The 26,981-nt window shown below is 41.0% G+C and overlaps 1 protein-coding gene across 3 annotated transcripts in view; it reads right to left on the reverse strand.

Annotated features, from left to right (window-relative positions):
• FRS2 (fibroblast growth factor receptor substrate 2) overlaps window positions 1–26,981 on the reverse strand; it is a 289,441-nt gene that overhangs the window by 234,942 nt on the left and 27,518 nt on the right. For all 3 annotated transcript variants that reach the window (XM_069229609.1, XM_069229607.1, XM_069229608.1), the window contains exon 2: window positions 3,148–3,368. The gene's annotated coding sequence lies outside the window, so the exon portion shown is untranslated. The remainder of the gene's footprint in view (window positions 1–3,147; window positions 3,369–26,981) is intronic.

Below are 26,981 nucleotides of genomic sequence, written 5' to 3' on the forward strand. Positions count from 1 at the left end.
GTCAACCCTCCTTGGATTCCCCTAGGTCTCTAGTTTTCAGAAATGCACAGGTTTGGTAGGTTTCCCTAGGTGGCGGCTGAGCTAGAGGCCAAAATCTACAGGTAGTCACTTTGCTAAAAACAGCTCTGTTTTCTGTGATATGTCCACGTTGTGTTTTGGGGCATATCCTGTCGCGGGCGCTAGGCCTACCCACACAAGTGAGGTATCATTTTTATCGGGAGACGTGGGGGAACGCTGGGTGGAAGGAAATTTGTGGCTCCTCTCAGATTCCAGAACTTTCTGCCACAGAAATGTGAGGAACATGTGTTTTTTTAGCCAAATTTTGAGATTTGCAAAGGATTCTGGGTAACAGAACCTGGTCCGAGCCCTGCAAGTCACCCCTCCTTGGATTCCCCTAGGTCTCTAGTTTTCAGAAATGCACAGGTTTGGTAGGTTTCCCTAGGTGGCGGCTGAGCTAGAGGCCAAAATCTACAGGTAGTCACTTTGCTAAAAACAGCTCTGTTTTCTGTGATATGTCCACGTTGTGTTTTGGGGCATATCCTGTCGCGGGCGCGAGGCCTACCCACACAAGTGAGGTATCATTTTTATCGGGAGACGTGGGGGAACGCTGGGTGGAAGGAAATTTGTGGCTCCTCTCAGATTCCAGAACTTTCTGCCACAGAAATGTGAGGAACATGTGTTTTTTTAGCCAAATTTTGAGGTTTGCAAAGGATTCTGGGTAACAGAACCTGGTCCGAGCCCCGCAAGTCACCCCTCCTTGGATTCCCCTAGGTCTCTAGTTTTCAGAAATGCACAGGTTTGGTAGGTTTCCCTAGGTGGCGGCTGAGCTAGAGGCCAAAATCTACAGGTAGTCACTTTGCTAAAAACAGCTCTGTTTTCTGTGATATGTCCACGTTGTGTTTTGGGGCATATCCTGTCGCGGGCGCTAGGCCTACCCACACAAGTGAGGTATCATTTTTATCGGGAGACCTGGGGGAACACTGGGTGGAAGGAAATTTGTGGCTCCTCTCAGATTCCAGAACTTTCTGCCACAGAAATGTGAGGAACATGTGTTTTTTTAGCCAAATTTTGAGGTTTGCAAAGGATTCTGGGTAACAGAACCTGGTCCGAGCCACACAAGTCACCCCTCCTTGGATTCCCCTAGGTCTCTAGTTTTCAGAAATGCACAGGTTTGGTAGGTTTCCCTAGGTGGCGGCTGAGCTAGAGGCCAAAATCTACAGGTAGTCACTTTGCTAAAAACAGCTCTGTTTTCTGTGATGTGTCCACGTTGTGTTTTGGGGCATATCCTGTCGCGGGTGCTAGGCCTACCCACACAAGTGAGGTATCATTTTTATCGGGAGACGTGGGGGAACGCTGGGTGGAAGGAAATTTGTGGCTCCTCTCAGATTCCAGAACTTTCTGCCACAGAAATGTGAGGAACATGTGTTTTTTTAGCCAAATTTTGAGGTTTGCAAAGGATTCTGGGTAACAGAACCTGGTCCGAGCCACACAAGTCACCCCTCCTTGGATTCCCCTAGGTCTCTAGTTTTCAGAAATGCACAGGTTTGGTAGGTTTCCCTAGGTGGCGGCTGAGCTAGAGGCCAAAATCTACAGGTAGTCACTTTGCTAAAAACAGCTCTGTTTTCTGTGATGTGTCCACGTTGTGTTTTGGGGCATATCCTGTCGCGGGTGCTAGGCCTACCCACACAAGTGAGGTACCATTTTTATCGGGAGACTTGGGGGAACATAGATTAGCAAAACAATTACTATTGCCCCTTGTCTTTCTCTACATTTTTTGCTTCCAAATATAGGAGTGTGTGTAAAAAAGACATCTATTTGAGAAATTCCCTGTAATTCACGTGCTACTATGGTCACCCCGGAATTCAGAGATGTGCAAATAACCACTGCTCCTCAACACCTTATCTTGTGCCCTTTTTGGAAATGCAAAGGTTTTCTTGATAGCAATTTTTTACTCCTTATATTTCAGCAAATGAATTGCTGTATACCCGGTATAGAATGAAAACGCACTGCAGGGTGCAGCTCATTTATTGGCTCTGGGTTCCTCGGGTTCTTGAGGAACCTACAAACCCTATATATCCCCGCAACCAGAGGAGTCCAGCAGACGTAACGGTATATTGCTTTCGATAATCTGAAATTGCAGGGAAAAGTTACAGAGTAAAACGTAGAGAAAAATTGATGGTTTTTTCACCTCAATTTCAATATTTTTCTTTTTCAGCTGTTATTTTCTGTAGGAAACCCTTGTAGGATCTACACAAATGACCCCTTGCTGAATTCAGAATTTTGTCTACTTTTCAGAAATGTTTAGGTTTCTGGGATCCAGCATTGGTTTCATGACCATTCCTGTCACTGACTGGAAGGAGGCTGAAAGCACAAAAAATTGCACAAATGGGGTATGCCCCAGTAAAATGCCAAAATTGTGTTGAAAAATTGGGTTTTCTGATTCAAGTCTGCCTGTTCCTGAAAGCTGGGAAGCTGCTGAGTTTAGCACCGCAAACCCTTTGTTGATGTCATTTTCAGGGGAAAAACCACAAGCCTTCTTCTGCAGCCACTTTTTCCAATTTTTTTGAAAAAAACGAAATTTTCACTGTATTTTGGCCAATTTCTTGGCCTCCTTCAGGGGAACCCACAAAGTCTGGGTACCTCTAGAATCCCTAGGATGTTGGAAAAAAAGGACGCAAATTTGGCTTGGTTAGCTTATGTGGACAAAAAGTTATGCGGGCCTAAGCGCGAACTGCCCCAAATAGGCAAAAAAAGGCCAGGCACAGGAGGGGGAAAAGGCCTGGCAGCGAAGTGGTTAAAAGAGCATCAGTACAAATCGCTTTCCACTGAAATGTCTTTTTCTCAAACACTCGACAAACGTCAAAGCTGTAACTTACAGTCACACCAGAGGAGTTCAATGCATGCAAAGCCATAGGAACAATTTGTACAAAGGTTTATGCAGAATATGGTAATCACCATGTCCATAATCATTAAACAAATCCTTAATTATTGATTCAGATTAGCCATCTTGCAAATTATCTCAGACCTAATGGTGTGAAATATCATGGCCACATCTCATGTGTTTAAGTTACAAAGCAATCACTTAACATTCTTCGAAACTCAATTTGAGACATCTATGTTTTGCATAAATGAAAAAAAAAAACATACCTGAAGAGTGTCCTGCACCACTGGAAATAGTGCTATGCTGAAACTCTGACAGGAGTATTACACAAAATATTCCAGGTAACACGTCTGATGTGGTGGGAGAACGTTGTTGGTAAATGTTTTAGTAGCGTAGGTCATTCACATCACTATCTCAAGGTTTTCCGCAGCCACAGAATGAAAACTAGATGAAGTTGCAGAGCAGGAGTAATATAAAAATGCAGTTTCTGTACAAAGAAAACAGAGAAACATTTCATTAATGTAACTGTCTTTCTAACACAGCAAATTTGTTTTTTCCTCTTAACACTCCTCACAATATCTCAAAACATTTGTATACACTCCTGTAGAATTTCTCTATTGTCTTGAATAGCCTGATCGACCTGTACTGTTAAGGGAGTTGGGAAAATGTGTTGGTTGGGTCAAGGGGAGGTAACATTTTTACTTGCTGAAGCATTTTCTTTTGTCTAAGTACAAGAAAGGTAGTTGGTATTTCTGGCCGATGCACAAATTAAACAAACTCTTTGATGTTCTAAAAGTGTTGATTCCTTCAGGTTGTGAAAACTGAGATTCTTACTACATACAAAAATTCTATATGTAGGTCTTCATTTTGCCTTATTCACATATACTTTATAAGGGAACAACGGTCCCTTAGATAAAAAGGGCTATAGATTTAAATACCACAAAGCATCAAAATTAAGTCAATGGAAAACAGGATATAAAACAGTACATTTATTTCAAATGAAAGTAAGAAAACAGTGTAGTGGGAAAACAAACATCTTGGAAACCATAAATCATAATTGTTCAGGCATACCCCATGTGACAGAGAGCACAGTTACAGTAATAATTTTACAGTACTCTTGTTCATGTCAAAACATATATTATTGTACAGAATCCAAGTACTAAATTTCGATCGTTGGGATCATCATCATCATCATCAGGGCATTAAAAGTATGCCCAAGATGCACATAAGTATTCACTGACTATATAACCAAGACCTGCATAAACCTTTGTAGGGACATATGTCAATTAAGAAGTCCTCAATAAATCGACTGTAGTTATGATTCTCAATCAAGGCCCTCAATGGGCAATAAGCAGTAATTACTTAGGGAAAAACAAGTTACCGGATGTACCCATCAGAACCAACAGAGTCTAAACAGATTAAGGTGCATGCGTGTGCTAGCATGCAGGTAAATTATTGGCAAAGAAAGCCTGGAGCCAAAAGCAGCCACACGTCACCTCATGACAATTTGGACATTTTTCAAAAGGTTAGGTGTTAGATTTAGAAGAGCTATGTCTGAAGACCTATAGGAGAGTACAAGTAAGAGTAACAAATGCAGTGAAAAAGGATGATGTTGTGATAAACCAAAATCAGTGTAAGGGGAAAATGTAGTACACCGACCTAAATATATATATATATATATATATATATATATATATATATAAGAGACAGAAGCTATTAAGCAATTGAATAACTATGATTATGGGACTACCACCATGCAAAGAAAATTAAATGAAATCTATGTTTTTTGATGATCTTGGTGACTGGTGTGACAGAAGACTAAATGAGAAAGATGAGTAAAGATTACTGAACGTAGAGCATGTTATGTTGGCACCTTAATATTTGCTACCAAAAGTACATAAAAATAGAAATAGATCTCCAGGGTGACCAACCATATCTGCTACAAAAAGCCCATTTGAAAATTCTGCGATATATGTGGATTGTTTTTTTGTTGCTGCATATACAGTCATTACCATCATATATAAAAGAAAAAGGACTTCTTAAGGAAAATTGCCAATATCCTCTGGAGTCCTACATTTTTGTTAATCAAAGTAGATGTTACCTCATCATAAAAATCCATTAAACATGCGGATGGTATGCGAGTCTACAATGTTATCAGGCCTCAAAAAATCATTAAAATGTTACTAGAACTGCAGGTTGAGTAGCCTGAATAATCTACGTGACCTAACTGTAATGTACTTGACCCGGAAACAGGTCTCAAATTGTGTGATCCTAGGCTAATATTGTATTTTACAGTCACCTTTTTCTTCATTCTCACATGAGTGCACCTTCAAATATGTGAGTGCAGCATTTCTGCAGTAAAAAGCCCTCTTTTGTTTGATTAAATACACTGAACGTTTGCTCCATGTATGATAAGTCTAGCCCACATATAAGGTGCACACGATCCATACATGAGTTGCCTCTTAGTTCTCTAAGTTTACGAACAGCTTTACCATCAGGGCAGGAGTGTTTTACAGTTTATATCTAAACACTTACTTTTTTTAAAATATATTACTTAAGCATGATGTAGTAGCATACTGTCATTTACCGACAGTAAGTATCCAAGAAATTTCCCAAAACATTCCCATTAAGTTGCGGCTTTACTGATAAAACAATATAGTTTATTAACAATAATGTGTGAAGATTGAGCTTCAGTAAACATTTATCATTTGCACATCATCAAGTAAAATGTTCTGACTTTTTTCCCCATCCTATTCAAATATTTTGTTCATCACATAGAAGTACAAAAAATTGTCTTTCACAGCTACTGGAATAAATTTTGCAATGTTTGAAAGTTGAGATAGTTATATAAATGTGTGTTAGGAAAAACCTAATACCAAAAGCCTTTCATTTCACAAAGGTTAGACACTTCACCTTACAAAATCCTGGAACTCTGCAGTCACAAGGAAAAGTATTTGCATTGCAAAAAGACAAACTGACTTTTGACTCTAAAGAGAGAGCAAATGTGACAAGGATAAGATTTAATGGCATCTTCATTGCTAATTCAGTTTCTGACTAAACAGGACACCTGTTTTGTCCACTCGCCAGAAGGGGGACCTAAAAATAGCTCGACCTCATAAAACAAAACTCGCCATAGCGAGTAGTCGAGTAGCCCTGGTTATCAAACAAAACGTGCTTTGTTAATTATGAAAGGGTGTTTAATGGAGAACATTTTCCTATTTGGGGATAGGCACATAGAAGCTCACAAGGAACTGCGATGGGCACTTGCTTGGTCACCAGCTATGCAAACTTCTTTGTGGTCTGGTGGGAGGAGCAGGTGTCAGAGATTCCGAGGAAGGTAATATAGAAAATATATCCTTTATAGCCGTGTTTTATCAATGACTAAATAAATATTCTATAGAAGGTCAGGAAGTGAAACAACAAAGTGTGTAACACAGTGTAATAACAATGATTTAAAGATCCACTTTACTAGTATGACGAGTACTGATGAAATAGCATTTCTTGAAGTCAAGATTAGAGTCGTAAATAACAAATTACAAACAACTATAAATTGGAAACACTCTGCAGTCATCAGCCCAGCTTTTAATTCAGGCCCCTCAAAGTCAGCATTCCCTATGAAGTGTATTTGAGAGGCAAGTAAAACTGCAGTTTTGGCGAGCTTTATAAGAAAGAATAGGAAATATTAGGGGCAATTTCAGGACCTGAGGATATCATGCCAAAATTTTGAAGGAAACAAAAAGTGAAAATGCTTGATAAAAACTACTGTTTGAGGGAAAAAAAATGGACAGATAGAAGCAAATAGAACAGCATTTACTACTATGTATAGTCAAACAGCATCTTGAAATATTATGAATACTTAAGCATTGGTAGCTTATACAGTTGCATCAGGTAATATGGCATACTGTGGAAGAGAGCCCGGAAATTACATTCCAGAGAAACTACATCCCACCAGGATGAACCAACCTCTAGTCATTACTGGCCACTGAGGAAGACTAGCACTTCAGCCAACAGGAGGTTTTAAAAAAATGTGTGAAATGTAAAGCATGCAAAATGGTGTAAACAAAGAGGTCCATATCCACTTTGGACTAAACTAGGATCTTCAAGTCACTGAACTTTAAAAGACTTTGTTGCAAGGGCATTTCAACACATGAATTGCAGACGTTTTGTGGGAAGTACTGTCTTTGCAGCCTATAAATGCGTGTTAGAACACATTAGGGCAAACAAATTGGGATATCAATAACCAACTAGCAAGGCATTTCTTGCAAATTCATGCTGAAAATTGTCACCTGATACGCTAATTTATTTGTTCAGTATTCAAAAACACTGAGGGAAGGGGACAAGAAACAACCACTTCAAAAACTTAAATATTGTTACACTGTCCAGACACAGACTGCCTTGCATTTGGACCCGGGGGCACACCCACTGTGCGCATTCGCTGCGCAGCCACGCTGCGGCCTCTATTCTATGTCCTGGACGGTAGGCGGAGGGTGGGAGTGGCCAGGGTGGTAGGCGGAGGGTGGGAGTGGCAGTGGCACGAAGGAGGCTTTGGCAGGGGCATCAGCAGGTGCAATCAGGCTCAGCAATGCGGGCAGAGCGGTCGCAATCAGGCTCAGCAATGCGGGCAGAGCTGCCAGCGGGAGTCAGGAGGGCTGTGGAGCTGCGACTGGAACTGGCCTGTTGTCCTGGAGTATGCACTAGATGGAAGAGACCCTGACTTAGAACAGCTCATCAAATCAATGTGAGGGTCAACCTACACATTTTAAAGTTTATCAAGAGTCTGAGCCAATAAACCGAGCTGTAGTATTGCATAATGGTATATAACCTTGGTGAGAACAAAAACCTGATTGGAAGACTGCTTGAATTGATCTCAGCCACTGCTAATTTCTCTGGGATGCAAATCAGTTCAACATTTTTGCTCACTGTGCCACTTGACACAGGACAAAATAATTGCAAATCAGCTTTTGTGCTTCCCCAACAGGAAAGTCAGCAGTCCAAAAATTGACTGAATGATCACTACTTTGTTGCCAGGGATGCTGCTAGTGGTACAGACATCTGGCGCTCAAGACACATGTGGTCAGTAAAAGCCTCTGAGGAAAGTACATTAACACCTTCCATTATGGCTTAAATATTTTAAAAAATACTGAACGCTACAAAGATATTTCTAATGTAGTTACATATCTTTATATGTTACGAGCACATCTACATAGGCTAAAGGTCAAGGGTGTCAATTTGCGAACTAAAAATATTATAAAAAGTACACTGAATTAAAGAAAAAAAACAATAAGTCTAACTTTCTGCAGGCCACTGTTTGAAAGGACTAAGAAGTTTAAGGCACAGAAACTGGTCTTCAAAAATGGAAAAAATGTTGTGTAGGAGCAGACATGATTATCTTAAGTAACTGTGGTTAAACAAATTGTGTCATTTGTCTTCTAGTTTGCCGCTAAACCTATGTAAAACCAATAGTAGTGACTAGTTAAATCTACAAATTACTTATCTTCAGTAATGCTCTTTCTGGAAGATACTCTGCTGATTCCTATACCCAAACACCTGACTGGACCTGGACACTCAAAAAGCAGTACTCCAGCACACCACAGTGGATGGCAACTTCATGTCAACTTTGTCTACAGATGTGAGAAGCAGTCACATAAGCACAAATGATACACACTGATGTCAGGATCTTTTGGAAGCTTGTCCATTAGCAAATGAAAAAGGGGACCATTCCGCAGAACAGGGAGGTAGGAGGGTGGTGAGGAATATGCAGTTAGAGAATCCACCAAAAAGAGTAACGGAAGGCAAATAACTTATTCTTCTGTAGAATACTTTTAACAATAGATTCCTCACCTCGTGAATAGATAACAAAGCAGTGCTTCTCAAGTTGGTGGGTCGTTGGAATTACTCCGATCAAAAAACCCTGCAGGACATAATGGGAAAAATGACCACCCAACAGATTTGACTCTCAAGTCAATAGTACTTCATAAACATGTGCAATGATACCAACACAGCAACCTGACTAATATCCATGACAGGAATTCCACGGCCCAACGCAGTGGTAGCAGCTTTAGCTCTGGTACAATGTGCTCTTAGTTCTACTGGAGCCTGCTTCCTAGCCAATGTATAGCAGATCTTAATAAAGACAACTATTCACTGCTCTGTCTAACTCAAAGTCCAAGCCATGGAGTCTCCTCTTTCAAGGGATGATGCAGAGCAAGGAAGGTTCGAAGAGTGATAGACTGTACGGCATGAAAAGGAGTCAGCAGGAATGCAGCCAAGTACTTTACACCAGCTTATCCAGAAAAAAGGTGGCTTGAGGCGGCAGGAAGAAGAGGGCCAAAATAACCTTTTTTTAAGGTCAAGAGGCACAATTGACGACTGTGCATTAGATCAAAAGGGCTAAGCATTAGGGAAGCGAGAATCGAATGTAAGTCCCTTTGGGGCATCACAAAAGGATTTGGAGGAAAAGCAAGATTTTAACAAGGCGGTCGTACAGAAAACATTAAGAGGCCAAGAGTACTTCCAAGTAACCTTTAACAGTGCACACTGCAAGTCTCTGCTGGGCCAAAGATAAAAAAATAAAATAAAAAATAAAAATACTTTTTTTCTTCCTGCAAGGGGTCCATCTGACAAGTGCCGTTCCAAGCCACAAATGCATCTCAGTGCCTGGAGCACACTGACTTTGTGGAACAGTGCGTGCTTGGCTGCCAAGGTAACCTCAATAATCGTGAAAGGGCGATCAAAAAAGATCCACTGCTGCTTTGCAATCTCCAAGCAAGGGGGTGCAGGTTGCCCAGTCCCGGTGCAAGACCCTGCTTGCTTTTATGACAGAATATCTTCCTGAAGCACAAACATGGGCAGGACTCATCCTCTTGGCTCAATTCGAAGCCACTAGCATGACTTGGGCATGCGTGCTGCTGATCTTCAGGGTGGGAGAGGTAGTGATTGGAAAGGGTACAGGAGTTCCGTGCTCCACTCTATGCAGAACAGGTGTGCAATGGATCTCCATTCAAGCATTTCATCCGTCACCTTGTTGTTTTTGAGAATGCATGGGAAACCAAACATGCAAAAGTGGTGGTGGAAAAGACTTTGAACTAGCATTCTCCCTATTGCTGTAAGACACCATGGGCCACCTCTGGGTTTAAACTGCAGATATACTAGACAACGTTTACTGAGTTTGTCCAGCTTATTGATGAAAGATCCTTCTAGGTGGTGTATGATACAGGAAATGCCCAGATGATTCCGCCAGTTACAGAGGCTCAGAGCCTCATAGCACAAGCCCCAGTATACCACCATGCTCTGCTTATTGCAGGACGTCTGTGAAAACTTGCACCAGCCCACCTTTGATAGGTGGCAGGAAGGCCTTCAATGCTAAGCAAATCACCCGCAACTCCAGCAAGCTGATGTGGATGCAGGTCTATGCCAAAGACCAGGGTCCCTGAAACTCCACCTCTTCCAGAATGATGTAGCCCTAGTGGGTTGCAGAGACCATGACCACCGCAGCTCTGAGTGGGGTAGGGATAGAGGTCTGATGAATGTCCAATCGCAGTCAAACAGCCACTTCAGATCTTTTGCAGTCTCATCTGAAACCTGGATATAATTTGGCAAATTTCCCTGGTGCTGAGCCCAAATAAGTCTTTCGATCCCACTGCAATGTTCCCTTGTGTCACCTGACAGGGTCGCTGAGTAGGATGCAGGATGTCAGTTGGCCAAGAAACCTAAAAGCCAACTCTCCAATACCTAGAACAAAGGATGAAAATCGCTAGTGTGCCCAACTCACTTTGGCTGTATGTAGCACTGCCTCCCTGTCCTTGTACTTAATTTGCTAGTTGCCAAGTTTTATGCAGATTCACCAAACTGCACCAAAGTTAAAAGTGGATCAATCTTTTATAGCCCCCTTTTTATCTTTTACACCTCCTTCCCCAGATGGATCTGCTCAAAATTTGACTAAGTGAGGAAAGCTTAAGCTGCTAAACTTGCACCAAATTTTGTGCAAATACATTAAGTGTCAGGTTTCTTATCAAATGAACACTCCTTATACATCTCCTCTTGCAACCTTCCTCCTTGATGGATCTGCATAAAACTGTAAAAAAAAAAAAAAAAGTGGGCTAAACATGCCAAGTCTACTTTTGTGCAGATCCATTTAACAGTGCCAAATTTACTCAACAATGTTGGCTCCCTCGCCATCCACTGCTAGTTACCCACAAATTATGGTACTAGTGACATCTTTGATAACATCAATGAAATATCGGCAGTAAAATTAACGAAAGAACTGCATGGTGAGAGTGCGAGTTAGTTACCTTAGGGCATGAGTTAGTTACTTGAGATAATTAACTATAACAGGTGAATTGTTATGGTTCTGTACATTTAAAATATGAGCCAAACTCACTGTAACCTTTGGCTTTATAAGTATATACACACACATTATATACACACACACACACACATTATTCACACACACAGGACAGAATTACACTAAATTTGGCACAGAGGTAGCTCTTGATCCAGAAAGTTTGCTTTGCTAAAGGAGAAGAAGAAGAAGAGGAAGAGGGACTGGATAGGGTCATTCTGACCACTTAGATCTGCTGCTGGGGTACCCTGCCAGGGACAAAAACTTTTTAAAATAATTTTTGACATAACTGTATTTGCTGCAAATACATGGATCCATGTAAAAAAATAAAATAAAATAAAAAGCGCAGGCTACCTCACTTGTTTTTAAGAAGCCCCTAGGTGGGCCAGGTCCTGGGGGCATGTTAAGAAATGAAGTAGTGGGGTCACAAGGCCCTCCCTTCTTGGGCAGATTGATACCCAGGGGACCGCGACCTCCCCAGGGCTGAAATCAGATTTAATGCAAGGGGGCTGCAGGCACTGCCTCTTCACTCCCCTACAATCCCCCGGCCTAGGGCCCACCACCTCCCCTTGCCTATTTTACATTGGAGGAGGCACCCCTTCCCCCATAGAGTGGCATCCACCCCCAAGACATAGCTGTTTGCTCTCACTTTGGCAGCTCCCACCAAGTCAGACCAAACACTTCAGTTTCTGCAAGTGAGAGCTGTCAAACAGCCACCACTAGAAGAGAGTGAAGTTTTTATCTGTTTCCTTGCACACAGATATGCAAATTAAATAGCAGCTCCCTACTTCTGGGAGCAAATGAGATAAATCTATATTTATATCATCCCACATTAAGGGATGGAAGAGAGAGATTGTAATTGCAATGGTCTCGCGATACAATGACTTCAAAGAGTCAGACTACCAAGATGTTTGGTACCAATGATTAATCACATTTGGAAGCAGAACAGAGTCAGTTTTGGTTGGCCTAATGGTCATGGTCTTGTGTTGTTACTCAGTAGGATGAAGGTTCAAATCCTAGTTTTGCTTGGCAATGTGTCTGTTTATTTTCTAGTGTTTTCACTGTTAAACATTTCTAGTGATAGAACATTGAAGTATTTTTCCCCCTTAAAATCTGTGGGTTGAATGTCTGGACGCCACACAGTAAGGAGTCACCTCTGGCTTAGTGGTTAAGGTCTCAGACATGCACACTAAAGGTTAAGGGTTCTAGTCTAGGTGAGTATGTGGTAATTTCATGCTTTAGTTTCTTTTCAACTATAAATATGTAAGTTACATACTGACAGGTGATCGCACTCTTTTTAGTTGACAAAACATGTTTCTTTTCTATTTGTCCGGAAATCTCTCATTCCAAGTATATCATTTGTCAAAGCCTAAACTCACTTTCTTTTTCTCAATCTCAAACTTTCTTTCAATCTCTCACTTTCTCTCTCTCAGTGTTGGGTGTTTGGCCGCAGGTCCAGGCCCTTCACCCCAACCCCCATCACGCACGGCCTTCGGCTGTGCACAGCGCAAGGTTGGGTGGTTATAGGGGGTTGGCCATAGGGCCTGGCCGCAGGCCCGGCCCTGCGGCCAACTGCCGCTGCACACATGCCATAAGGTAACCACAACTCAAACCCTCGGCATGCACCTGCTAATTACCCCAGATATTATAGCACTCATGACATCTTTTATAACATCACTGGTAATATCACTAACATTTGGTGTAATATTATTCATTAAAAAACGGCACGGCCGGGGCACAAGTTATGGTTAACTGAAAAAGCTATTACTGGTGAATTTCTAAGGTTTTGTACGAGTTAATTTAGAATCCAACTATACCGTCCCTATAACGTTTGTTTTTTTCAAATTTTATGGCTATCCATCAAACAGCACTATGTCATAAGTAAATGACAATATGTAATGAGACAAATGGTGCAAAAGTTAGGAGTAAATCAAAAATACTTTTGGTCGCCTCTTCAACTCGCTGCCACTCCCCATAAAAATGGATGATCACAAAACAGGCAATATCTGCACTGGGTATAACTTGCTGCCAGCCACATCCAATGCAGAATCAAACCATGCCAAAATTCTAAGCACATAACATTTGTATTTATTCCTCAAAATTTTCACCCCATCCCCAAAGGAGCGGCAAAAACTTGACATATAAATAGAAAACTAAACCCTTCAGGCTTCTGTCAGATTTTATACATATAGATCATACAGTCCCAAACCTGTTAGTACAGAAGTGCATGTTTGGTTCCTCCTTTTTAATGGAGTTCAGCCTTGAAGGATCTGTACGACTGTGAAAATATCAAGAGTAATCTTAATATAATGTTTTGCCAACTTTCCTGCATTTTCGTCAAACAGTGCCAAAGTCGGTTTGTTATATTTGGCTGCTTAATTTGCTAAAGCACAACAGACATCAAAGCAGTAGTGCATGTTTAATGTTTAAAGTGTTAAAATATACCATTTTATGATTTAATTTATTCTCATAATACAAAGTAAATGTAGATAAACACCGATCAGGTGGCCAAAAAATAAACCTAGATTAATAAGGACTTCACATTCCCAGTTCACTTTCAGATTCTTAAGGGCACACTGCTCGCAGGACTTGTTGTCGTGCCCGAACCGAAACACCAGAGTCACACCTCGTTGAGGGTCTTGTCAGACATTTGTTTAGGACATTCCTTGCAATGTTTAAACTCTAAAGCTCTGGGAGGAGACATTTAGTTCCCTTGCACACAGGAAAAAAAAAAAGCACAATTTTGAGGCAAAAAAATAAATAAATCATCAGAATAGATAAAAGTGGGAGCGAGCGCCATATCCATGTAGGAAGACGTAGAAAGAAAGGAACCGACGTAGAAGCTCAGAGGTGTCACTTAAATGTGGCTCTGTCATCCCTCCTGGGGAGGAACAAAGTGAGTTGCGGAAAAGACTATTAGAAGACTTAAGATGTTCTCTTAAAGATAAGGGTTATGGAAAAGAGCCAAAGGATGAAGTGTGCATCATAAATAGTAAACAAAAATATTGCACAGTAGATACCTTTGAAAAAGTGCCAGCTACCAATCAAAAGACTCCAGATTTGGTACACTTGGTTACCATTTTTTGTGGAATACAGGCAAGTAAGAAATGAAGTAGAGGGGTTTGATTTCAATTTTACCCAATGACAAAACATCCAGGGTGAATCAACTATTCTAGTCCACTTACTGTACAGAGTACCACATTTTAGTTTTTTACCAGTAGATGTATTGAATACACAAGTGGATAATGCTTTTGTAGGACTGTAGGAAATTTGGTTTCTGGCTGACGGGGGTGTATCCCAACTAGAGCAGGAACCACAATTCCTATCAGAGTGTAGACAGAAGCAATACCCAAATTAACCTTTGTTTAACCCTACGGTAGCTTGGCACCAAGCAGTCAGGCTTAACTTACAGTAATGTGTAAAGTATTTACGGAGGACTTAAACAGTGATGAAGTGAAATCACAACACAAGAAAAATCCCACATCAAATTAGAGTAAAATGTAATTTAATTGTCACCAAAACAACAGAACCCTACTCAGCAGAACTGGGGATATGCAATTTCAAGGTTTTAAATAAAAGTATAGTGCGTAAAAGCACAAAGCGCCAACTGTGATTATCTGGTTACGCCAGACCAAGACAAAATCACAAGTTCGGGCTGGCCAAGATAAAGCGGGTGCCAGATACAGTACCAAGTCAGGCCAGCTGAACAAAGTACTTTAAAGCCTGGTTGAGGCGCTTTGGAAGACCCTAAATAGAAAATTTATTGCACAGCTGCAGTTCTGAGAAGCTGTGATACAGAGTCCTGCGTCGTCGTCAAGGTGCAGCCAGCGAGGAGCATGCAATGCGAGGGCCAGCTTCAAGGATGTAGTGCACAGCAGTGGTCCCAAGGAAGCTGCAGGCTGTTATGCCTCGCACAGCAGTGGTGGCTCTGATGCGGCTGCAAGGATATGTGTCACTTTTGCTCACAGGTGGGCTGGCAAAGCACCTTAAGGTTACTTCGAGGGCACAGGCCTTGGGTGGCATCACTTGGGGGCAGCAGAGTCCAGGTGCTTGGTTCAAAGTTGTTAGAGACTATTGCTCTTGAGGCTCTGATAAGGAGGCCTGCCACCTACCCCTTGGAATTTCTCTGGTGGACCTAGGTTCATGACGCAGTTCCATAAATTCTCACTCTGGCAGCAGTGTAGCAGCCCTACTTGCTGAGCAGCACAGCCATCCTTCAGAGTCTCCAACAGATCTAGAGGTATACTGAAGAGTTAAATCTAAGAGTCCAATACATATACAAGGTGTCCACTTTGAAATAGAAGGTTCTGGATGTTTCTGCACCTCCCTCCCTGCTCATTCTGCTAATACCTAATAACCCTTTGACTCAGGGGTGTGGAATTAAAAAAATATATCTACTTGTCCACAGAAGAGGTTGCTTCTTAAATCTACTTGTACTGTAAAAAAAAAAAATTATATATATATATATACTGATTATGCCAGGACTAATATCATACTAGGGCTTGAATACTAACAATTCCAAGCCCTATTAAAGTAATTTCCTTTTTTTGTCACCTTTCTACAAGATCTACATGGTGGGGCTGGAATAATTCCAGGGATGGAATGCCTTCAAGTCTGTGTAAACCTATTAACTTGCATGTTTTAAAGATTTTCCCCAGCTCTTCTCTCATTGTTTCCCATACTGGGAAAGGTTGGAAATTTACCTTAAAAAAAAGGTCAGAAGTATAAGTTCTTCCAGGGTTGGGAAAAATGTGGTTGGAGGGAAAGTGAACTTATAAATGCTCAATATATTTTCGCATGAGCAAATCTACACATGCATATTTTCTCGTGCTAGAACACAGTTCACAAATGTTAACTAGGAGTACAATTTCCTGGTCTACTTCTGTAAATTTTTGTTTCATGAAAGCCACTAATTCAAAGACATATACCATGGGTGCACTTTTGTGACTTTCTTCAAGAACTGGGCCCCTAATTAGGTCTCGCATTAACCGCAACATTTTGTTTTTATTCAAATTCTATCTCCCTCTCGATCAGCTTGCTTTGATAGTGATAGCATTTTACAAAAGCAATGTTAAAACAAGACACGCATTGACAAAACCAAAAGTCTGACAACCAATGTCTGATCAGTTGGCTTTGCCAGTGCTTGTTTATTTTCATGCTTCCCATAATCTTGTTGAACAATTGTTCCACTGATTTTTCTTTATGAATATTTTTTGGAAATACTATCATGCATCCACACATTTTACTAAATGATGCTTCAAATAAACGGTACCTAAAATTTCACAGTAATTTAGCAAAAAGTTTTCCTACTTGCCCTTTTTTCCTAAACATTTTATTTTGAAAGCAAAGAATCATCAATCTTGCTTACAAGCTTCTGCAAACATCTGCATCTGATCAAAGAGCATTCTGGGAGCATTATACGTAGGCTCATATTCAAACACTTGTACACTTTTGTTTACTGGAAGCTCGGTCAGTTGTCAGTAGTGCAGTGTGACCCTACATTTATTTAGAGCACTCACCCTAATAATAAAGACTTATGTCCTTGGCGTCTGGCTATAGGAACTCCATAACCTGTTCACTTTCAGGGATCAATACACAAAGACCAACTGTCAACTGTCATGTGACCCCGGATACAGGCTGCGGACACCAAATGGTTGGGACAAGAAAATGCCAGCTTTCTAAAAGTGGCAGTTTCAGATGTATGACTTAAAATGTAACTTTATAAAGAGTGTTTTACATTACAATTCCTTAGACACCAAACTGAATATTCCGATCTAAAGTGCACAGTCCTAACAACAAGAAAAACAACAACATCAGTAAAAAAGAAGGAAGGCAAAAAGATTGGTCCAGAGGTGTGTGGGAAGTCTGTTGCATGTTTTTGCTGCAACACAAGAGAAGAAGTGTCCTCTAAGTCTGCTTCTGTAGATGTGGAAAGGATTAGCAAGTGAAAGCGAGGCAGAGCGTAGTCTTCTCGACAGCTGGTGGAAGTTCAGGCGGTGGTTAATGTACGCAGAGCCTTGTGTGCGTGTGTCAGCAGCTTGAATTGGCTTTTCTTCTGTATGGGAAGCCAATGGAGTTGCCCGAGGTGGGGTGTGAGGCGGGTTTGTTGGGGAAGACAAAGGAGGATTGTGGATGTGTTGTTCTGTATGGTCTGAAGTCTCTGTAGGAGATGTGCACCGATTCCCATGTAGAGGGGGTTCCTGTGGTCCAATCGGCCTGTGACAAGGGCATGTATGACAGTGTGTCTCATGTGCAGAGGTACCCACTTGAAGATCTTACGTAGCATGTGCAAAGTGAGGAAGCAGACGGAGGAAATTGGGTTGATCTGCGAATTCATGGTGAGCTTGTTGTTAATGATGATTTTGAGGTTTTTGGCGTGGTCTGAGGGAGTGGGTGTGCTCCTAGGTCTGATGGCTACCATAAGTTGTACCATGTGTTGCTTCTGTTGCCAAAGATCAGTATTTCCATCTTGTCTGCATTAGCTGCAGGCAGTCTTTCTTCATAAAATCAGTGACACTTGTCATGCATCTGTGGAAGCTGGTGCTGGGGGTGGAGGGGTCGTCGGTGAGTGAAGAGATGGGTGTCGTCTGCATGGGAAATTATGTTGAGACCATGGGATCTGACGATGCTAGCCAGCAGGGTCATCTATACTTTGAAGAGCGTAGGGTTGCGGGATGAGCTCTTGGTGCATCCCCTTGGATGCCGATGTGGTGGAGTCTTTCGATCATTATGTGGTGAGATTTGGCGTTGAAGGCTGCTGAGAGGTCAAGGAGGATCAAAGTTCCTGTTTGCCCTCGGTCAAAGAGGGTCTGGATGTCATCAGTGGCTGCGATCAGGGCAGTTTCGGGGCTGTGATTACTGCAGAAGCTGGATTGGGAGTCAGAGTAGTTGGTTCTGTTCCAGGTATGTCATAAGTTGCTTGATGGTGATCTTTCCCAGTACCTTTGCTGGGAATGGGAGCAGGGAGATTGGCCTGTAGTTTTTGGGTTTGCTGGGATTCAGCTATATCATCTATTAAATGTAATAAAAAGTAACCCAATGTTATCTTATGGGAGAGGTAGGCCTTGCTTTAGTGAAAAACGAATTTAAGAGTGATTCACTACCATGACATGAAACCTAAATGTACAACTTTTTAAATACACTGCACCCAACCCTATGGATTAGATAGGGAACGTCTTAGGGGTGACATGTTAAAAATGGAGACAAACGTTTTTTTCCCCCAGATTGAAATGGAAATTTAAACCTGAACACACATGCTTTAGTGACAGGACTGAGACATGTTTAAAAGGCTACTTAAGTGGGTAGCAGAATAAGTGCTGCAGGGCCACTAGTAGCATTTCATTTACAGGCCCTGGGTACATGCAGTACCACTTTACTAGGGCTTTACAAGTAAATAAATGTACTAATTGGGTGTAAGCCAATGTTACTATGCTTTTAGGGAGTGAGCACACGTACTTTAGCAATGGTCAGCAGTACTAAAGTGCACCGTCGTAACAACATCAGTAAAAATGAAGGAGGAAGGCAAAAAGATTGGGGGAAACCCACCATCATAAGGCTGACAGCTGTAACAAGGACCATTCTACTTTCCAGTCAACTGCGGGAACTAAAAGCATAACTAATCTTTTAAGGCCACTGTTAACAGTTTAAGTAGTAGATCAAAGGCAATGGGGAGAAAAAAAAAAAAGGAACCTTGCAGTGTGCTACAATACAAAGGGACTAAACCAGACAGGACTGCCAGTAAACCAGCATCAGAAGTGAGATGAGAGCCTTTAGTTTTTATAGTGAATGGTGTCTACGTTCAACCTCTGACTCAACATTATCAAAACTGATTTTTTTAGACTTCGGCTTCAGATGAACTCTTATAGTTTGAATCAGTTTAGGTAAAAAGTAGCAAACGAACTGTTGACAGTACTTTCCTGTCTGAAATGTCTGCAGTGACAAGGGAACTTGCACCTCCAGAAAAAAAAAAGTAATCAATATAATTTTTGAAGAAATTGTCTGAATGCCACATGTTTTCCACAAAGATTTCCTCAATGCAATTCTTTAAAAAAAAAAAAAGAAAAAGAATTCTGAAGCACTGCCCCTCTTAAATAGGTCTGCTAATAACGTACTTTGTACTTTCACCCTGGTAGATAGGTCTCCACATTTATATAGCAAACTTGGTCTTTTGATTAACAGTTTGACTGCATGAATAATCAGAATTGAGCATCTACGGTCCTCTAATTTAAGGAGTTTTTTTTCTTTTTAAAAAGGAAGACACACTAAGGAAAGATTATAATTTTAACGCCTACCTAAATGGACAGATAGACCAATAACTCTTATTCAAGTTAAAAGTCCTCCTTTTCCTTAAAAATACATCCTACAAATGTATCATGTAAAATAAGGTATTGAGGGTTCTCATATGCTAATAGATACAGTGACTGAGGAAGGTCAGAAATGCTAATCACAGCAGATATTTGCTAGGTTTACACTAATCATGTGATGGTGAGAAATAAGAATAGCATCAACGAAAGACTAACAGTAAGAGGTAAAATCTACAGCAGTATTAAATTAGGATATTATATTCACTATTCATCTGATAGAAATAAAGTTCATTACACCATACTGAAATTCTTTGCCAAAACCTTTTTGCCACATATTCATCTCCGTATATATGTATTTTCTTTAATAGCCGGCAGATGCAGGTTATAAATGATGATATTATTTTTAACTACCAATACCTTAAGATATTGATTTCTGTTACCAAGCACAGATTATATCCTATTCTGTACAGCATTTCTATTTGAAAATGTTCTTTATAGTCCAGGAATTCTGTATGTTTTTTTCCCTGCATGCAAAAAAACTTCAACAATGAAGGCAATTATGTGGCAATACTTTTCCTCTGGGACATGTTCCCAACAGTTGGTCAAAACTAAGAAAAAAAGGTACTACAACTGAAGTACAGTTTGAGTACTTAGTGTATTTATATTGGTTTTTACATGGTGTGCGGTACTAAATATATCTATTTTACATAGTGCAGACAGATGGAAGAGGAGCGCTTTGGAAGAGATGTGTATCTTTTAACACGGTTTAAACCCCCGACATATCATGACAGCATAAACGCCCTCACAAAAGAACCACATTTCACAATTATTACAGACCATAAGTCAACTAGTTTCAAAATAAAAATGGAAATATGAAAGTTGCTATGGTATTATGTCACTCAATCGATCAGGACTTGTAGAGTGTGTCTAATCACGAATGACTGAATCCAAGCAATCAGGATCTTCTTGCAGAGGCTCAGTTGAACAGCCAGGTCTTGACTCCTTGCCTGAATCCCATTAGCGAGGGTGAGGACGGGAGGTGAAGAGAGAGGTCGTTCCAGGACTTGGCTTCAAAGTAGGAGAAGGAACACGCTATGCTGAAGCTTGGACGTATGCGAGGGGTGTGAGCGAAGTGAAGGGAGGCAGAGTGAAGTTGTCTGGATGGTGGTGGAAGCTTAGGCTGTGGTTGATGTATGCTGGTCCTTTGTTGTATAGGGCTTTGTATGTGTGAATCCGTATCTTGAAGTGGCATCTCTTCTGAATGTGGAGCCAGTGGAGTTTCCTGAAGTAGAGGGTGATGTGGATCCGCTTTGAGATTAAGGATAAGTCTGGCTGCAGAGTTCAGTAAAGTATGTAGTATCCTCTGGAGGTGCGACTGATTCCTAAGTAGAGTGTGCTGCTGTAAGTCCAGTTTTCTGGTGATTAGGGCTTTGATGACGGTTTGTCTAGTGTTGACAAGGAGCCATTTGAAGATCTTGTGGAGCATGCAATGAGGGAGGAAGCAGGCAGAAGAGATGTTGATCTGTTTCTCATGGCAAGTTTGCTGTCCCGAATGATGCAGAGTGTGCAGGTGTGGTCTGTTGGTATTGGTGAGGGTCCTCATTCAGTAGGCCACCAGTAGTCATTCCACAGGGAGGTGTTGTTCCCAAAGATCAGTACTTCAGTTTTTTTCTGTGCTGAGTTTCATGCAGTTGTCTTTCATCCAATCTGTGATGCTCGTCATACACCTGTGGAAGTTGGCCCTCACATGGTGGAGGGACATTATTGAAAGTGCTTAAGTGTAAAAGTGTTTTTGCAGAACACGAACGAGTGTTCAAGCATGCAGGCTCAGAGGTCTATCACTACTTTACTCATTTAGAGGCTATGGTGTACTGATGCAGATGATGTAAGAGTGATCTGTTTGAGAAATAGGTTGAGTGTGCTGCACTCAATATGTAGACAGTCCTACTAAATGGCTACAGAACAGAAACAATCTATATTATCCAAGCTTTATTGAGCAGGTACCCAACTAGGTTGACTAACGTTGGATAATTCTACAAAAAATATGAAGAAAAGGAATAATAGTGCCCATTAAACCTTACTATAAGACATACCAGAATAGCTTTGAAAAACTCCAGAAAGCAAGTAAAATAAGGAATAGCAAGACTGGAGTGACGCAGACCAGGGCGATGATAAGTGATCTGTGGAAGCACAGAAGCAAGTCACTGGTGTGACTGAAGGAAGAGAAAGACTGAGGGGAAATTAAGAGTGATCCCACGCGATGGAAAAGGAAGCCCTCACAGATGAAGGTGGGTTCAGGGGTCCTATAAACTCCCACTTTCACCAAACTGCCTCCCTAAACACAGGAGGCAGTAACTACCGTAGTACAGAATGAAGCTTTATATTTAGCAGACCATTTTTTTCCTGTTACTGTTCCGTTTCTTTTGACCAACACCTGTTCTTCGTCCACTCAAGGGTCAAGTGAAATCTAAAAATAGCTTGATCTCATAAAATAAAACTCACACAAGCCCTGCACTGATATTATGAGAGTGTATGTTGCTGGCTAGTGGGATCATGCAAACCTTGATGAGGGCTGGACTGAGGGAGGTTCCTTGCTGAACTCCAAGATGAGGCTGCAGATGTCACAGGTGTACAGTGCCAGGCGGACTGACTGGGTCCCACCAGTCAGGAAGGAGCAGAACCATTGGTTTCATGGCCTTGGATTCCGAATAGTGCAGACGTTGTGTGAGGATGGAGTGAGACTGTCAAATACTACGGAGAGATCCAAGAGGATGAGGGTCGCCATGTGTCCTCTATTAAGAGTCCTGCAACTGTCATCTACGGCAGAGAGGACAGCTTCCATGCCGTGGTTGACTGACACCAGTCAGAGTGGTGTCCAGTAGCTGGTGGTGGTTAAGCTATTCAGTGAGGTGTGTGTTGAAGATTTTATCGAAGACCTTGGCCGGAAATGGTAGCAGGGAAATTATTTTGTAGTTGGCAAGCGTTAAACGGTCGCAGAGGGTTTCAGAAAAAGTGGGACAGTTGCATGTTTCCAGCATCTGAGAAGGTTGCGGAAGATTTGCGGTATATTTCAAAGATTTTTTTTATCTACCACTGTCGCAAGTTTTGCTTCAAATTGTCTACCATTGACATCTATGCTTCAAAGACGTTGGGGACAAGGGTAGAGGGTTACTCTCATCACAATACCTCATCTCTCAGCTGAAGGGAAGCTCAGGGAAGGGGCTTATAAGATTAACACGGCAAGCCACTGAATAAGAAGCAGGCAAATGAGTGACAATAAGGTAACAAATGGTAATTAATGGGCGAGCTTTAAATCTACTGTAACCTTGCACTGTCTAGTAGGCTCGATTAATAAATGCTGCCTACCACATTCCAGCAGAATCTGAGAACAGACATGAATTGACGCAGGCAGGCACAAGGACTCACACCTCAGCACAGATCGGCTAGCCCACCTGCCAAAAATTAAAACGCAAACTTGATTTGCTTGCGAGTGAACAGTCGAGCTGACAAAAATTAAAGCTTGTAACACTCTGCAGTAATCAGAGGCGACCCAAATTTCTTCTTTCATCCGAACGGCAATAGTTTTACAGACTAATGATTATCAACTATCATTAAGGGTTATTCTCTGCACTGGGCACGGCATAACAGGCAACAATTTGTGAAGTTCCAGCCCAGCTATATTCTTACATGCTTACAGTTTCCAATGAGTTTCTCTCCTTTTGGTGCTCAATTATATGGCGTCCATGTCTATTCATAGAAGCAACGCATAAGAGTCAGACTGTAGGCTTTAAGCAGCAACAATTCCTTAATTGCTACAGTATGCGACAGGCCTGAGGAAAACATTTGGCACACAGCAGCTTTGAAGCGAACTGTTTAAACAGCCTCTTATAAACACAACATCTCACTTAGAGCTCGCCACAAGCCAGAATATCTTTCAATATATAAAAGCTTACATTCTTTCAAGCTCCTGGGCGGCATCCAAGCTGACATTCTGAACCACCAGCATTCCTACAAACTGGTGATGGAAGAGCAGAATTTGCTTCAGCATGAATACATCCATGTGACAGAAAAGGCCAAGTGAACAGCGGGTTTTTTCTACTAAGATATCCGGGAAAATATGAATCTTTAAAAAAATCTGTCCTATCAAAAACTAAGAACAGGCGATAGTTAATCCATTTTTGCTACTTAATGCTAACACTTATTAGAAGAAGGCATTTACATAAAGATAATATACACTACTATTCATAGAAAAATAATGGATTTTAAAAGCATGTTCTGCTGTTCAAATTATCGGTGTGTGTGTGTGTGGGGGGGGGGGGGGGGGGCTGGAGTCAGAGGGGGCGGGTGAGGGGGTGTAAGCCCATGTGGGTGCTACAGTATCTGGTTAAAGTATTTCAAAAAGCGTTCAAAGATAGGTGCCGATGGACACAAGCAAAAGCAGCCATCATTAAATGTATTTAATACTAGTTTACTGTTTACGGTCTCAATTGCCTGATGAGTATTAAGTGCATCGTAAAGAATAATAAAATATTTCATAAACAGTCAAAGATGGCCACGAGTGCAATGGTGGCCATCTTGGAATGATTTTGGCTATAGGTATTGACAGTTGCCCTTCAGCTGGAAACTCGGAGGAAAAGGTTGGCTTAATAGACAGAACTGCAAAACTTGTTACATAGTAGAAAATAATAAGTTTAACGTACATAGAGAAGTGGCAAAGGCATGGGAGGCAATATTAAAGGATCTTACAAATAAGGGCAACAATGATAAGCCCCTTCAATATTAGAATCCCATTATACCCAGCGAAATATCCCAATTTTCCCATCAATGGAAAATACATTAGGAACCGACAATGCCTCATACTCCCTCCCCTCAAATCTTGCTGATACCCATTCATTCGGTGGGTCTAGAGATGGTAGGAAATTTTGAATCAAGGGATCTAACTACACCTGATGCTGGAATAATGAAGGTGACCTGGAAAATATCAAAAGACGACACCGAGCTGACAGCTAAGCACCCCATCTGTGCTCTTTATTTACAAATACCCGTGTATAGTTCATAGTCAAAAAGATACACCACAAATAAATAGCCGCATGCCTTAATAGTTGACAAAGTATATTGTTCCCAACAAACATAAAAACTTCACATAGGTCCTTATCCCCGCCTGCCCGCATCAGCTTTCTCTTCTAGCCAACGAGACTTGGACTAGATGACATTTTTGCTTGCTCTTTGGCTTCTTACAACTAATCATCAGATAGACTGGTCGGGCAGAAACAAAAAAAAAAAAAACAATTTATACACAATGTAGCTGTTTTCAGTTTTTTCCTCATTTTTTTTTTTTTAATTGAAAGATGATGGTCTAAGGAAGGCTTGCCACATAACTAGACCTGAAAGGCATTACATACATGCAATCATAAAAGAAAAGAGACTGCCTTACCTATATATGTTTTTATAAAATTAGCTAAAAACAAAGTCTTGATTACAGTCATTCACACACGGGGTGGCTGCACTAGGGTATGGGTGGCATGTGCTTTATTCTGTCCTTGCATAAGAATTCTGGGCAAGGCCTAGATAGCAAAAGGCACTGGGATACCACAAGAGCCTCCCAGTAAAGTATCTCAAGGACTAGGGAAGTATATGATAAACTGAAAAGGCAGAGAAACTTACAAGATTGGGTGAAGACATTTTTATTGGTACAGACAAGACAACTGAATACAATGATGGTAGAGAGAGCTATTGAGCAAGTTAAGTAGTGAAAAATGACTGTCAACTAGTAACAGCTATAAACACACTAGGGTCATGGAATGTTAGGGAAACAGGAGGAATTTCCCATTTTGAACAGAAGATAAGATCCCCTCATCCAAACAGGAAAGTGTCAAGTCCTATGCCTATATGAGAAACCGGATTTATATCCATACTCTATTTAAATACTTTGGAAGTAGGAATTGTGAGGATTCAGTCTGGTTGGTTGTTTGGTTCACAACCAAACTGACAGTCACCACCACAATCAAGTTCGGAGGTACAGTGCTGCTAAACAGTCACAGACAAGAGCTGGTCGGCAGGGAAGTGAACACAAACTAGGTCAAGGTAAAACACCCCGCTTCTTAGAAAATCAATACCACACATTTTACCAAGAAAACTGAATACACAACAGCATGAATAAAACAGGCGTCTGAATACAAGATACTGTCAACAAAATACTTATCCAACAAGAAATGCACGCATTCAAACAGTGCACAACATAACATACAACACAAAACGTTGTCTAAACTTGTATCACCATGCAGTTCTGACAATCTGACACGAATAAAAACTACCCGCAGTAAACACTACTTCCACGTTGAAACCCTGCTGTATCCCTAGACGTCAATGGTTTTGACATAAAAGAATTGGCATTTCCATTCATGTGCGAATTCAAAGATAGCACTGTCCTTTACAGTGACAAGGCAGAATATTTTTGCTGTCCTTGAGACTGAATACCCGATTGAGAACGGCAAAACATTCGCTCACTCGGTTATAGAATCCACAACAGTGCTGTGTGGAAAACGGCACGAGTAACTAGTAGCTACTGTTGAACATTTTCTGCATCAGTCCAGAGCACAGTAAATGTGATATCTGAAACCCGAAAGGCAGCGACAGCAGCGACTCAAAGTTTCGTGACTGGCTATTTCTGTGGTGTGGGCATCAGGAAGGCACAAGATGCAAAATGTATATGATTTGTATATGTATTATGATTTGTTATTTGTTTCTTTTTTTCCTTGCTATAGTAGGAGAATAGCGGCTATGGATAAGGAAAGTAATACAAACTTGCAAAAAGGTAATACAGAAATATGACCAATGTGAGATGCAGTTGCATTTTAGAGATACAGTGAAAACGGCCTCCCAATTAACCGCACGCAAAAAGAAAATAAAAAAGTTTGCTTCGTCTGTCCCAGAACCTCACACCAGTGAAGACATTCAGCGTTCTCGAATTCAGTAGGTAAGTATCTCAAGAAGCACAAGTATCCAATTTCTATAAACACAATTTCAACTACAACTAACAATTTGAACGGTTTATGTATCTGCTTTAAAGGAACCAAAAACATAAGTTAACTGCCTACAATTGTATAGCGATGTTTTTAACCATCGCGAGATTGACTTAGTCAAATTATGACTAATTGCACCTTGACCTTCAAAAGAACAATATTTGAATGAGTTTACCTTGCACATATTTGCAAAACTCTGCTTCTATGACTACAGGAAAATATTAAATGAGCCCGGCGCTCTAAATGAAAATAATGGAGAGTCAAACGTGTTTTGTGTGCAGAAATAATGGAGGTGAGAAACAAATTACAACATTTCTGCGAACTTAACAATCGAATCTCAGTGGTTTGATTTAAAGTCAATATTCCATTTATACGACTGAATAGGAAGAAAAGGTATTGAATGCTCATCAAGAAGGGACAAAAAAGAAGTGACA

Source organism: Pleurodeles waltl, chromosome 4_1, assembly GCF_031143425.1.
Source record: "Pleurodeles waltl isolate 20211129_DDA chromosome 4_1, aPleWal1.hap1.20221129, whole genome shotgun sequence".
Classification (NCBI taxonomy): domain Eukaryota; kingdom Metazoa; phylum Chordata; class Amphibia; order Caudata; family Salamandridae; genus Pleurodeles; species Pleurodeles waltl.